Raw genomic sequence first — 15,260 nt, 5'->3', positions numbered from 1 at the left:
GTAATGATTCAGCACATAGTAGATTTTCAATAAATATCAGCTCAATGAAGAAAACATATGAATAATTCAGCTTTGATTAGAATAGTTTTTTAAGGTAGGGCTTAGGTACAGTACCTTTTCCTTGATGAATATCTAGAATTCCATCTTCCACAGAACCTAAAATCTTCATATGAACCACCATTTTTTAAAAAACTTTCCATACCACGTGGATCAACAGTTCAAATATAACAAATAAAATCATGATAAAGTTAACAATATAATAATTTAAAATTTCAGTCTGGCAAAAACAACAAAAACATGCACACATAATAAGAAACAATGGGTAAAGGTGTTAAAAAGGTAGAAACTTCTAGTTATAAAATAACTCATGGGGATGTAATGTACAATATGATGACTATAGGTAATAATATTGCAATGCATATTTGAAAGTTGCTAAGAGAGTAGATCTTAAAAGTCCTCATCACAGGAAAACAAAATTTCTATAACTATGTATGGTAATGGATTTAACTAGACATTGTGGTGATCATTTCTCAATGTATACAAATATCAAATCATTATGTTTACACTTGAAGCTAATATAAGGCTATATGTCAATTGTACCTTAATAAAAAATAACAGAGACTAAGAGATTAGAAAATAAATTGAGATTAACAACAAACAGATAAGAAAAGGTTTGCAATTTGTATTGAGATAAAAAGCTAGTCTACCAATGTATAAAGAGTTCCTAGCAATCAGTAAGAAAAGGACCAACAGCCCAATAGAAAAAAGAGCAAAGAAAATGAACTGAGAATTCACAGAAAAAAAAAATATATGGCTCTTAAACCTAAGAAAAGATGCTCAACTTAACTCATAATTCAAGAAATGCCAGATACAACTATTTTAAGTCTTTTTGTCTTACCTATCAGATTGGCTAAAATCTACAAATTTGATAACACATTCCGCAGTCAAGACCTTGGGAAGGAAAGCCTTTGCACTGTGGGTTGAAGAGTAAACTGGTACAAACTCTGTGGAGGGCCATTTGGCAATATCTATCAAAATCACGGATACACATGGCCCAAGGCAGATTTACCAGGGAACTAATGAAGCATAAGCTTCAGGGCCCATCACTCGCACAGGCCCCTTTTGAAGCCCTGGGAAGAGTGCCAACAATTTTTCAACATGTTATGTTCTTTTTCAAAATTTTGCAAAATAAGGTATTTTACTCACGATTGATTAAGACCATAGTTCTCTTTCCACTTAGGCTTCCTCTCCATCCCACTTCCCCTTGTGAAGTGTGGCACTGGAGCGGCATCAGGAACTTTTGGGATCAGGGTGAAAGGAAGTTGACTTGGAGATACATTAATTTGGATTTAGTAATATATACTTACATGGTGTGCGGTCACTTACATTATAGCCAGGCTATTGCCATGTGTCCTGGTATAGGAATGGTTTCCACCACACACTTGACCAATCGCCTGCCATTCTGATTAGAAGTCGCAGGGCCAGAAGTCACATTGAAACATGAACATGCTGAACATATGAACATATGAAATAAGAACATAGTCTTACGGTGCCTAATACCAGAATTGTGCAGGTGATGGGAAAGAAACAAAGCTTGAAATATATGGAGCCAGAAGCCAATCTGTGGAAAATTATTTTAATAATCAGCTATGTAAAATTACAAGCAGAATGTTTAGTTTTTAACAGATATCTGGTCAAAATGGACACCAAATCAGGATATACTTGATAATGTGGCAGTTATAAATGCACAATATATTTATAACTTTTTTAATGGGAATCATGTAAAATAGAATTTATCAGAATTTCTGGATTGTAGGGCACAAAAGTTATAGCAGCACTGCAAATAGCAAGCATGTTTGTGTGAAACTGAATGCTTTATGCATTCCAAATGTCAAAAATAAAAAATAAGAATTTCAATCAATCAAGCTAAAGAAGAGCCTGAGTTATTGTTCTGCTTTCTTTCTTTAAAGTGATATTACAGGGGCTGGCCCCGTGGCTGGGTGGTTGGGTTCATGCGCTCTGCTTCGGCAGCCCAGGGTTTCGACGATTTGGATCCTGGGTGCGGACATGGCACCGCTCATCAGGCCATGCTGAGGCGGCATCCCACATGCCACAACTAGAAGGACCCACAACTAAAATACACAACTACGTACCAGGGGGCTTTGGGGAGAAAAAGGAAAAATAAAATCTTTAAAGTGATATTACAAAATTGTGGCCATATGAAGGGGTAATCAAAGTGTGTGAAGCCAAAAAAGATAAAGAAAAAAGCATTATAGAGATACTTCAGGTCATTAGTAAAAATATTTTTCAGAATATTCATGGTATTTTTTAGCTTTTTAAAATTAGTAATCTATTGTGATTTCCTTTCATATTCTATTACATATTCCTTTTCGTACCTACTTTGAATTGGATAATTTTGTATTCTTTTTCTTAATGAAAGCCCACAAAGTTGCAATATTCAGGCTCCATACAACCCGAATCAAGCTTTGTAATTACCCAATGCCCTAGAAAATCTCAAATATGGGAATTGATCTTGGAGTTGTTCTTGCAGCTATGTGAAATGATGTGCGTACAAGGTTATTCAGTCCTAAATTGTAATAGGAAAAGGTTGAACTCAGTGGATTGAACAGATTATGGGTACACTCACACAATGGAATACTATACAGCTTTAAAAAGTGAGGACACAGTCTATGTTCTGAGTCAGAAAGGACTACAAGATATATTGTTCAGTGAATAAACCATGATATAAAACAATATGTACAGTAGACTACTTTATATTTTAAAAATAAGCAGGAATAATAGGAATGTGTATTAATATTTGTTCATTTTTGCACAAGGGATTTTGAAAATGAATAAAAGTGATTGCAGGCGGGAGCACTGAACGGGGTGGAGGCAGAGGTGGGAATGAGATTGTTCACTGCATATCCTTACAGAAGAGATGTACATTCACTATTCAAAAACTAAATTGAAAAATACTGGCCTCCCTTTTGACAACACTCATGGGTGGGGAGTGGTGTTTCCAGACTCTTTTTGACACTTTTTTGAAATGATAATTTAGTTGCTCGTTAGCTATGGGCCTTATATACATAGTTATTCATTTCAGCATTATTTATATAGTCAGCCTTCAATCAAAAGAATTTTGAAAATAATCTGCGTGAACTTAACATAATAGTACAAAAAGATTGCATAACACCAATGAAAATATTTAATTATAGGAAAATTTAACAATTTCTGCACTTCAAAAGAAATAAAGGTAAACAATCTTGGGATTTATTATCTTTAATATTTCATTCTTACAGAACAAAAGGAAACTCTTAAAACTACTCAACAAATAATGAGCAATGAATATCAATTAGGTGGCCAAAAAGGAAAAAAATACTAAACTTGGGGAGCCAGCCTCGTGGTGCAGCCGTTAAGTTTGCACGTTCCGGTTCTCGGTGGCCCAGGGTTTGCTCGTTCTGATCCCCCGTGCGGACACGGCACCACTTGGCAAAAAGCCACGCTGTGGTAGGCATCCCACATATAAAGTACAGGAAGATGGGTACGGATGTTAGCTCAGGGCCAGTCTTCCTCAGCAAAAAGAGGAGGATTGGCAGTAGTTAGCTCAGGGCTGATCTTCCTCCAAAAAAAAAAATACTAAACTTGGAAATCATCATTAGCTTCACCCTCTGCTATACCCTCAAATCCAATATATTGCAAGGTGCTGTCAATTTTACTTCCTAAGTATCTTTGCCATTGTCACTGTTATCATTCTAGTCCAAGCCATCGTTTTCTCTCATCAAGACTAGCCCCATACTCAGTAAGTAGCCTCCTTGCGCTTTCTTGCTGTCCCTCATTGCATTCTCTACACAGAGAGCGTATTTAAAAGACTAATCTAATTATATCCCAAATACGCACACTCTTAAGACCCTTCACTCACCTTCCATTGCTTATAAGATAAAGTTCAAAATCTTTTAGGGCTCCTTCTCATTTGGGAGGCTTTAAACACTGGCATACCCTCCCCCTATCATGCTTACCCCATCCCCACTGAACCCTCCACTCTTGTGACCTAGCCAACTCCTACTCACCCTTCAGATCTTGCCTAAAAGCTCACTTTCTCAGGGAGACCTCCCAGACCAGGCCAGGACCCCCATTACAAATTCGTGAAGCGCCCATGCAGGTCCTTCATGGAGCTTAGCACAGGCATCATTCTAATTCACTATGTGAAAAGTGGGAGCGGGTAGAGACTGCCTCTCCCAGGGACTCCACCAGGGCAGGGGCTGTCCTGTGTACCTCCATATCCCCAGCACCCAGCACAATGTCTGACATTGGGATGACACTTAAATATTTGTTGAACAAATAAATGAACATTGCTAAAAATAACGATATAGAACTTAGAACAATCAGATACCCATTTAGCTCATCAAACTTCAAAAATTAAAAAGGAAGGCAAGTGTCTACCTTTCATTAGCAGGTCCAGCACCCTTCTACCTTTTAAAAAAAATAGTGGTAAAAAACATGTAACATAAAATTTACCATTGTAACCATTTTTACGTGCATAGTCCAGTAGTCTTAAGTATACTCGGATTATTGTGCAACAATATTTTGAAATTTTTCAGCTTGCAACAGTGAAACTCTATGCCCATTAAACAACAGCTCCGCACTTCTCCCTCCCCTCCTGGCCTCTGGCACCCAGCATTCTACTTTCTGTTTCTATGAATTTGACTACTTTAGATACTTCATATAGGTAGAATCATACAGTATTTGTCTTTCTGTGACTACTTTATTTCACTTAATGTAATGTCCTCAAGATTCATCCATGTTGTAGCATGTAACAGAATTTTCTTCCTTTTTAAGGCTGAATAATATTCCATTGTATGTATAAACCATATTTTGCTTACCCATTCCTCCATCAATCAATATTTGGATTGCTTCCACCTCTTGGCTATTGTGAATAATGTTGCTATGAATATAGGTGTGCAAATACCTCTTTGAGACCCTGATTTCAATTCTTTTGGATATACACTCAGAAGTGGGATTGCTGGATATCTTTTTTTTAGGTGAAATTTTTTTTTAGGTGAAATTCACATACTATCAAATTAACCATTTTCAGGTGAACAATTCAGTGGCATTTAGCATGTTCACAATGTGGTACAACCACCGTCTATCCAGCTGCAAAACATTTTCGTCGCTCCAAAAATAGGTCCCTACACGTTAAGCAGTTATTCCTCATTTTCTCTTCCCCCAGCCTATAGGAACCAACAGCCTGCTGTCTGTCTCTACAGACTTACCAGTTCCAGATACTTCATATAAATGGAATCACACAATGTGTGGTCTTTGGTGATTGGCTTCTTTCACTTAACATAATATTTTCAAGTCTCAACCACATTGTATCAATACCTCAATTGAAACCAATTGCATCAATTTCAAGGTTTATCCAGGTTGTATCAATACTCCATTCCTTTCGGTGGTAGAATACTGTTCCACTACAAGGATATGCCACCTTTTGATTAGCTCACTCATCTGTTGCTTGTTTGGGTTGTTTTCACCTTTTGGCTACTGTGAATGGTGTTGCTATGATCACCTACCTTTTTGACAGGCGTGTAAATTGGTACTCAACGGACTGAACACCAAGCCTGCTGCGCCCTCATCCGGAGATGGTATCCGGCAGGGACACTCCAGTATGGCACATTGGCTGGGACTGACTGGTTGGTGCTTCTGCCATTGGTGGTTAAACATTTTGACTAATTATGAGTAGATTACCATAAATTCAACATGGGGGGGCCATGTTCTGCTCCCCATAAACCCACAAGGGATTGAGATAAAGATGGGCACTTAACCAAGAGCAGCCAAATATAATGTGTCCAAGTGACCGATGGCGTAGCCTGCAGTAAAAATTCAATCTAAATAGGCATGATGACTATTAGCTGAGCTGATCAGATTGCTTCTGTGGGGAAAGTGAATCGAAAATATGAAAAGAAGTTGAGGAGTTGGTAATAGAAGCAGAAGATGAAACAGACCAGTTGTTAATGGTGGATCTTTAGGGCACAGCTTCCTGGGCTGTGACTGCTGATGGATGACAAGCTGACAAGCTGGTCCCCAGAGCTCCCCTACATCCTGAATGACCTTCAGTTGCAGCCTATGTGGCTCAGCCAGTTCTTATTTACTGTGTGAAGTTACACGAGGCCTGGCTTCATGGCCTGGATTCCTACCCTGAATATTTCTACAACCGTCATTCCTACAAACTTCCCAATGACTGAGGTAACCTGAGTGAATCCTTGCAGCCAAAGAAGCTTAAGGAGAAAACCTCTGACAAGAAGTTAGTTTGTAGATATTGAGCTTTATAATCATTCATACTTTTTGATTCAGTAATTTCCCTCTGGAATCTCAGTCCAAAACAATAATCCCAATGTCAGGAAAGCTATATGCACAAAGAAGTTAATCTTGATTTTAGTTTAATGCAAGAAATTGGAAATATGTTTCCAAATATAGGAGAATAACAAAAAAAAAGTTACCTAAATTAGATTAAATATTTATTTATTCGGAATTATATATATGAAGAGTTTTATATTAACATTGGCATATTATTATATTATAATCTTAACTGGAAAAAAGCAAGAACTATATGTTCATGTGAAAAATATTCATAGAAAGAAATAGCAAAATATGAATACTGATTATCTTTGGGTGATTTTTTTCCCTATATTTAAAACTTTTTAATAAAGCGTGTATGTGTTGTCTTTATAATGGAAAATTGCCTTAAAAAAATAAAAGCAGAATATAGCATGGCTTTTAGATGGAAATTAATCATCCTAAAGTGATACTTAGAAAAGAGGGAGGGACAAGGGCTTCAGTGTGAGTAGAAAACTAAAAGAGAAAGACCATGGAGCCTTGAAGGATTCAGGCTCCAGCATATTCCTGGAGGAAGCAGATGGGACTCTGACTTTCCAGAAGGTACAGGATATTGCTTTTTGTGGCAAGGACAAAGAACAGTTGGGGTAGCTGAGAACAACACCACCCTGACAAGTCTAAGCTCTTAATGGCCAAGAAGGTCCAAGACACAGCTTATTAGAAAAAGCTCCTGCCAGATGGCAGTTCCAAACGGACTTGTAATTTTTCCATGCGGGGTCAGAAACATCTGCCCTTGATGCAGTGTTGTAACAAGGCTACAAGAGTGGCAGGCTATGGGAACTATCTGAATATTTATTTTATATGAATGTTATTTACTTTTCAAACATGCTGCTAAGGAGTGTCCCTCAGCTGCTGAGCAAGCATTTATAGTTTACACAATGGCAGAATGCGCCAAAAGCTTAGCGTTGTGACCTATTTTAAAAATAAAATATCTTGAAATAATTTAAAAAGAAAAAAGGCCAGCCCCAGTGGCCTAGTGGTTACATTCAGCACGCTCCACTTCAGCAGATCCTGTTTAGTTCCCAGGCACGGACCCTGCACCACTCATCTGTCAGTGGCCATGGTGCAGCAATGGCTCACTTACAAAAAGAGGAAGATTGGCAACAGATGTTAGCTCAGGGAGAATCTTCCTCAGCAAAAAAGAAAAAATCAGCAGCAATGGTAGGAGGAAGAGATTGAGCAGTTAACTAATTAATTAAACACATATTTATTACATGTTTACTATGTCCAGGCACTATTGTGAGCTCTTAGGGGAAACATTCCCGCCCCCGTGGTGTACACATTCTATGATGTGGGGTTGCGAGGTGAGGAGACGGGGATACAGTAAATAAAAGGAGTAAGTAAATTATAGATCATGTTAGACAGCTCTGGAGAAAATAAAACAGTGAAGAAGTTAAGAAGAGTCAGTTGTCAGTTTCTTAGAGTTCAAATAAGGTGATTAGAAAAGATGGCACAAGGATATTTGAGCAAAGATGTGAAGTAGATGAGGATCAGAGCTCAAGAAAAGCATTTCAGGCAAAAGGAACAGCAGATGCAAAAGTCCTGGGGCAGGATGGTGTCTGGCCTGTTCAAAGAATGGCAAGGAGGTCCATGTGGCCAGAAGCAGAGTAAGCAAGGGGAGGGGATCAAGGGAGGGAGAGTTACGAGGGAGGGCCAGGTCACATATAGTCTTGAAGGCCATTGTAAGGAGAACAAAGAGGACAAATGCGTCAGCAGATGCTGATTCGCTGTGGAAGGTGATAAAGACGGATGTGGCAAAGATCACTCCAAGATCTCTAATCTCTAACCCAAGTGAGTGGAAGCAGGCAGTGTCATTAATGGAGACAGGGAACACAAGAGGAGGGGCAGATTTGTGCCAGGGAGGGCATGAGAGGAGAGAAAGGGGAGAATCATGAGTTTATTTGGAAGATTGCTCTTTTGAGGCGCCAGTGGGGCCCCAGAAGTTAGAGCTGGTATCTCAGGAAACAGGACGGGATGGAGATGCAATTGGTGGATTACCAGCAGAGAGAGGAGAGCTCAAGTTACGGGAGTGAATGAGTGGGTGACCAATAATGCAAATAAATGGTTGTTGAATCAACCTAGTGAAACCACTCAGGGAGTGCGTTGGTTAGGTTCTCACGCCATGCAAGGAACAGATATGTGACCTCGGATATTGAGGTTATCCTGAAGCTGCACAGGAAGCTAGAAGACATTCTTAAATAGCAGTAGGGCTCACGGAGTCTGAAAGCTCATCAGAATACAGCGCGGTTCTTGTGACCAGGTTGCATGTTCGTCACAGATGAACCCAGCCCAGACCTCTTTGTAGTCACTGAGCTACTCTCTGCCCCTGTTTCTACTGCTCCTGCTATAGTGTCTCTCTCTCGTGCTCCCTCTCTCACTCTTGCTCACTGTCCACACTCCTCAGGAGAAATGATCTAATTTATTTGGGTAGTTATCACCCATCATAGAGAAGCTTGGGCTGGAGCCCTTGAACCCAGGCAGCTCCTAGGCCAACCCATAGATGCTGCCTTTGGATCAGGTGCCCCTCCCTTGTCCAGGCAGGTGTGACCAAGCAACACATGATACCAGGCCTGGAAAGAAGGATTAGGGAATCATCAAATAGGGGTTGTGCCATGGCAGGTACTCTGGGGCATTCCAGGGCTAACACAACTAGAAGTCTTCACCATCAAGAAGAACAGAAGAGAGTCTTAAGGAGACAGTGTTCACAAGGATCAAATGCAGCAGAGAGATGTAATAATTAATAGCAGCTATAATATTTTGAGAGCTTACTATGTATCAAATGCTACACTAAGTGCTTTACATAATTCTCCTCCTTAATTTTTCGAGTAGTCCTGTGACATATCCTAATGCCAGTCTAATGCCATTTTGAAGAAAGTGAGGCCCAGACAAATTAAATAACTTACCCATTACATCTGGTGAGTAGTGAAGCTGAAATTCAAAGCAAAGTCTGTCAATATCCAGAGACCAGTTTATTGATTTATTCTCCAACATTATTTATTGATTGTGTATTTTGCACCATGCAAACTCGTGGAGCTTACATTCATGAGAGGAAGACAGGCACAAATAAGTAAACAAAAAAAATATAATTTCAAATAGCAATAACGGCCACATGAAATAAAACAATATGTTAGGAAAAAAACAAAACAATATGTTAGACTATGAATTGATTGAAGATGGATGGGGTCACTGTTCTAGAAAAGATGGGCAGAGGAAGCCTCCCTGAGGAGGTGACCTTTGCGGTAAGACTTGAGTGATGAGATGGAACCAGCCATACAAAGATCTGGGGAAATACTCCAGGAAGAAAGGATAGCAAGTGCAAGAGCCAGGCAGGCATGACTCCGGGGTTCAAAGAAAAAGAATGAGGCAGGAGTTGGGGAGAGAAGAAGAACTGCTTAGAAAAGTAGGCAGGAGTCAAATCAAGTAGGTCTTAAGGAAGTCTGGATTCTATTCTAATCACAAAAGACAACACTGGAGAGTTTTAATTGAGGAGGTGATATGACATGGTTTAAGTTTTTAAAAGAAAGGTTTGGTACTGTGTGCAAAATAGAAAGAGGGAAGAATCTAGAGCAGAAGTCTAGGTAAGGGGTGGGGTAGCATTGGAGAGATCGAGGAGTGAGTGGATGGGGAGCTGTCATCATTTGTTGATTCATTAGCAGGGGGGATGAGGAAAAGAGGAGTCAAGAATTGCTCATTTTGATAAGAGCGATAATAGTGTTATAAATACGTACAAAATACCTTTATGTTTTAGAGATACAAACTGAAGAATTTCAGAGTTAAATGTCACAATAACTGTACTTTACTTTAAAATACATCAGCATAAACAAATAGGTGAAACAAGCATGGTAGATGATAGACGTATCTGTATTCATTAGACTATTTGCTTTACTCTTCGGTATGTTTGAGTTTTCATAACAAAAGTTTTTAAAGAAATGACTTTAGGTTTTTAGTCTGGGCAATGAGAGGAAGCCATCTGCTGAAACAGAAACAGTGTGGTAGGAGCAGGTTGGAGGGTGGGGAGAATCAAGAGGTTTGTCCAAGTTTAATTTGAAATGCCCATTATACATCCAAGTGGAGATATTATGGGCATTGAGATGTGTAAGTCTACAGCTCAGGGAAAGTTCATGGCTAGTGTGGCAGAGACTGCTAGATCCCTACCTGATAGCCACTCTCTTCTTCTTCCTTAGTAAGAGAACCCTGATATTTAGCTAGGTATAGTGCTATCTGAAATAAAGACTACTTTTCCCAGCCTTCCTTGCTGCTGGGTGTGGCTTTATGACTAAGTTCTGGACAATGAGATGTAAGTGAAAGTTTTGTGAAGAAACTGGACAGGTTACTTAAAGGGAATTGATTCCGCTGGGAACTGAACCCTTTCGTCCTCCCTTTTTTCTTGTATCTGCAGTCTGGAATGTGGATGATATGGCTGGCACTCCAGCAGCTATCTTGAAAAAATGAGATGCCCTTGAGGATGGAAGCCAAGGACTAGAATAACAAAGCAGATAAAGAGAAGTTCCCTGGGTCTCTGATAACTATCAAGCCACCATACAAGTCCTAGTCAGCTTTTCTTCAAATTTCTCATATATTGAGGTAAAAAAAAACCTTTTATTTTATTTAAGCCACTATTATTTGGGGTTGTTCTGATACACTCAACCTAAACTAATCTTAGTGACTATAACTAGAGATGTAGATTTGAGAACCAATATCATATAGATGGTATTTAAAACAATGGGATCAGTGAGCTTACTAAGTAGAGATTGTAGAGAGGAGAAAGCCTGCGATTAAGCCCTGGAATCAACCAAGATTTAGAAGTCAGCCATAGAAGATGGGACCAGAAAAGAAGACTGAAAGGGAAGAGTAAAATAAATGGAAAATCAGGAGAATGTGACGCAAACAGAGGCCTAACGCAGAAATTATTTTTGGAAGGAAAGAGGAGTGAACTATATCAAATACTACTGGGAAGTGAAGATGAAGACAGAGAATTGACCATTAGATTTAACAAAATAAAAGTCATGAATGATCTAGGTAAGAGTCATTTCAGTAGAGTGATGAAGACAAGCCCTACTGGGTCAAATGGAAGAGAACTGGAGGTAAAAAAGGAGAAAGCAAATACAGATATCTGTTTTGAGATGCTTTACTATGAAGAGGAGCAGAGAGGAGGTAATGGGGTCAAAGGAGAGTTTAAGATGAGCAATACTAAGACAGGTTTGCAGACTGATGGGAGTGGTCCAATAACAGGGAGAAACTGATAACGCAGGAAAAGGTGAATAATTGCAGAAGTAAAATGCTTGAAAAGGAAGACTAGATAGAGACCAAAGTCCACCAGGAGGGTTGCCTCTGACAGACACCGACCTATGGGAGAGCAGTTCCCAGGAAAAATGATGGAGGCAAAATCCAATTATGTGAGGTTCAGGAGCAAATACAGGGTTAAAAATGACACAAGTAAAATGACATTAGTGGTTGCCTTTGGGTAATATAGGATTTGGGATTATTATTTTTCTGGTCTTCTTCATGCATTTCTGTGACTTGCAAATTTTCTAGAAGGAGTTCTTACTGCTATCATAATTAGAAAAAAACTTGAAAAAAGTGAAAGACAAGTGAAGTCAGCGACTGCATTCATTTTCATCTGTCTTGGAACTAGGCCCACCCTTCGGAATAGAGGAAATACAGCAAGAGCAGCTAGACGCAGATGTAACCCTGCAGGAAGGCCTCGTTCATGATGAAACCATTTCTTCTTTTTTAATCCCTAGTCCCCTCTTTATTGGGAGCTACCAACCCAATGGGTTCCAGATAAAGGAGGAAGTCTGGTCTAGCAGGCAGAACACAATGGCTACCGTCATTGTAGTGTTTCAGGATTGTGGCTGCCCCAGGCAGACTCCTGGTGCTCACTGGGGGGGCAGAGGCTAGGAATAGGACATCCCAAGCAGGTGAGGCTTGGAAGTCTAGGTAGATAGGCAGTGAGCACTAGAAATGTCTTCCTGCAGGCAGCCACCCAACTCAAGTTCAAGAGCAGAACTGGTGGAGCCGGAGGTGAGCTTGGAAGATCAAAGCTAAGCCCCAGTAGGGCCCATCATGGAACTACATTTAACAGAGGCCTGACATTCACGAAGGGGCTCTGAGCTGGTCATTGCCAAGTGAAGTTTCATACACATTACAGAGATGCACCAAGAGGATTGAAGGAAGACAGCTCTCATCATACAGCTTGAACATGCCTCCCATCACCACGCCATTCATCTGTCACGCACTATGAATTATGATATTTATAATCCCGCAATTACCTTATGAGCAGCACAATTACATTGCATTGGTTTTTTGTTTGTTTTAAAAGCACTGAGTTTTTCAATGGACATATTTAAAATACACTAAATTTAAAGCGAACCCTGTTTTAGTATTTCTTTATTTTTTTTTAATAGACTTTACTTTTTAGAACAGTTCTAGATTTACAGAAAAATTGAACGGATAGTCCAGTTCTTATATCCTCCCCTCCCCCACTCCTACACACAGTTTCTCTCATTATTAACACTTTGTGTTAGTGAGGTGTATTTGCACAATTTTGTTATAATTGATGAACCAGCACTGATACATGATTATTAACTGAAGTCCATAACTTACATTAAGATTCACTCTTTGTACATATCCTGGGTCTTGACAAATGCATAGGCCACACCTCCACAATTACAGTATCATACAGACTAGTTTTGTTGCTCTAAAACTCCCCTGTGTTTTACCTATTCAGCCCTCAACCCTCTCCCTGGACCCTTGGCAACCACTGATCTTTTTACTGTCTCCATAGTTTTGCCCTTCCCAGGACGTCATACAGTTGGAATCACACAGCGTGTAGCCCTTTCAGATTGGCTTCTTTCACTTAGCAATAGGCATTTAAGTTTCCTCCATGTCTTTCTGTGGCTTGATGGCTCCTTTCTTTTTACCACTGAGTAATATTCCCTTGTCTGGATGTACCACAGTTTATCTATCCATTCATCTAATGGAGGGTACCTTGGTTGCTTCCAAGTTTTGGCAATTAAAAATAAAACTGCTGCAAACATCCATGGGCAGGTTTTTGTGCGAACACAAGTTTTCAATTCATGTAGGTGAAATCAAGGAGTGCAAATGCTGGATCATATGGTAAGAGTATGATTAGTTTTGTAAGAAACCACCAAAGTGTCTTGCAAAGTGGCTGTACCAGCCTACATCCCCACCAGCAACGAATGGGAGCTTCTGTGGCTCCACATCCTCTCCAGCATTTGGTGTTGCCAGTGTTTTGGATCTTAGCTATTCTAATAGGTGCGTAGTGGTATATCTTGTTTCAATTTGGGATTTCCTAATGACATATGATGTTAAGCATCTTTTCATACGAGTGTCTGCCATGTATATCTTCTTTGATGAGGTGTCTGTTCAAATCTTTTGCCCGTTTTTTGAATTGCTTGTTTTCTTATTTTGAGTTTTAAGAGTTTTTTGTATATTTTGGACACAAGTCCTCTATCACACATGTGTTTTGCAAATATTTTGTCTTGGTCTGTGTCTTGCTTTTTCATTCTTTTAGCATTTATTTAATATACTAAAAGCCTCAAAAATTGCAAGTGACTCAGGCCTTTCTTCTCTTCCGAGAAAGTAGAGATGAGGTTGGTTATCCAGATAAGAATTTCTGGACCTGTGTGGCCATGAGATGTGTGGGACTCTTAGCCTCTCAGACTAGCAGTCACTGGGGAGCAAGTTAAGAAAAAAGAGATAATAATATCATATGACAAACACTGGGCATTTTACATACGTTATTTCACAACTATCTTATGAAGTAGATCAGGTCATTTATATGGGAAGAAATCTATCGAGTCTACCAAGAATCAAGCAAGTTAAGCAAACCGTCCAGGGTCTCATGTCTATTACATGGTGGCTTTGGGACTCAAATAACCACATGACACCACAGGACCAGATGGAAGGCTAACCTATCTCAGGGTAGGTCTCACGCGGGACAGACCACAGAGTAAACCACTGCATCCAGAGGTGCTGAAGCTGAGGCTCACTCTGGGCCAGTGTTGAGATCTAAGGGGCTCCCATCTGAGGGGGAGAACTGCTCACATAAGATGGATCCAGAGGGTCTGTTTGGTTTGAAGCAGGATCTCAATGAGCAGCTGGGGATATAGGAAGCAGGGTCTGATCCTTGAGGGAGAAGAAATGCAGAAATGAATGGAGAATTAAGGCTCCAGACAAGTACGCTGGGGTCCAGTACAAGGCTGCAAACAGAGCTGGGAGACTGGAGCCAAAGGAAGACAGCCCAGGCACAAGCTATGCACGGCAATATCGTGGGCATTCTAGAGATCCTAGAGGGAAGGGGATGAGGGTTGTCGGGCCATCACAGGGTCATGGAACAAGGCCACTTTGTACCACTGGTTGATGAGTCTGAGCCTGTCTTATCAGGGACAAGCTCAGGGTCTGTATATGGCTAAGGTTTCAAGTTAAACATCCTCAGAGCCTACCTTTGAGGGAGCGTTAAGGAAACACCAAGGAAGGCAGAAACCCCAAGTGATGCTCAAGCTCTAGGCTAGCATTTGGGGAGGAAAGCTGAGAGCTCAGTTATCAGAAGAGAGGACCGCAGGCTGTCCGATGCCTGTTCTCAGTGCTGAGCCGATCCTGAAACTCCTGTGACCTCAGGACTCATCCCAGGGCTGAGCCTAAAGGCGGGGCCACGTGGGCCCCACTGCAGAAACAAGGGCGTGGCCAAGACAGCACACCTGTGCGAGGCTGGTGGCTGGGACACTGTGGGAAGAAGACTCGGGCAACAGACTCTACAGACCAATCAAATTCTACGAACCGAAAGCCCAGCTCCTTCAGGATTCGGGTCCTGAAAGCAACACATAAACCGAGGTTTTGTAAATTGA

At 40.3% G+C, this 15,260-nt stretch overlaps 1 long non-coding RNA gene across 3 annotated transcripts in view; it reads right to left on the bottom strand.

Moving 5' to 3' along the window:
• LOC139076445 (uncharacterized) overlaps positions 1–15,260 on the bottom strand; it is a 43,028-nt gene that overhangs the window by 7,288 nt on the left and 20,480 nt on the right. Inside the window, exon 4 of one of the 3 annotated variants that reach the window (XR_011528066.1) lies at positions 1,207–14,086. The exons of the other annotated variants lie outside the window; for them this stretch is intronic. This is a non-coding gene — a long non-coding RNA (uncharacterized lncRNA). The remainder of the gene's footprint in view (positions 1–1,206; positions 14,087–15,260) is intronic. 3 annotated transcript variants of the gene reach the window in all.

This window comes from Equus przewalskii, chromosome 16 (assembly GCF_037783145.1).
Source record: "Equus przewalskii isolate Varuska chromosome 16, EquPr2, whole genome shotgun sequence".
NCBI classification, from domain to species: domain Eukaryota; kingdom Metazoa; phylum Chordata; class Mammalia; order Perissodactyla; family Equidae; genus Equus; species Equus przewalskii.
This window is presented reverse-complemented; position numbering and strand designations above follow the sequence as displayed.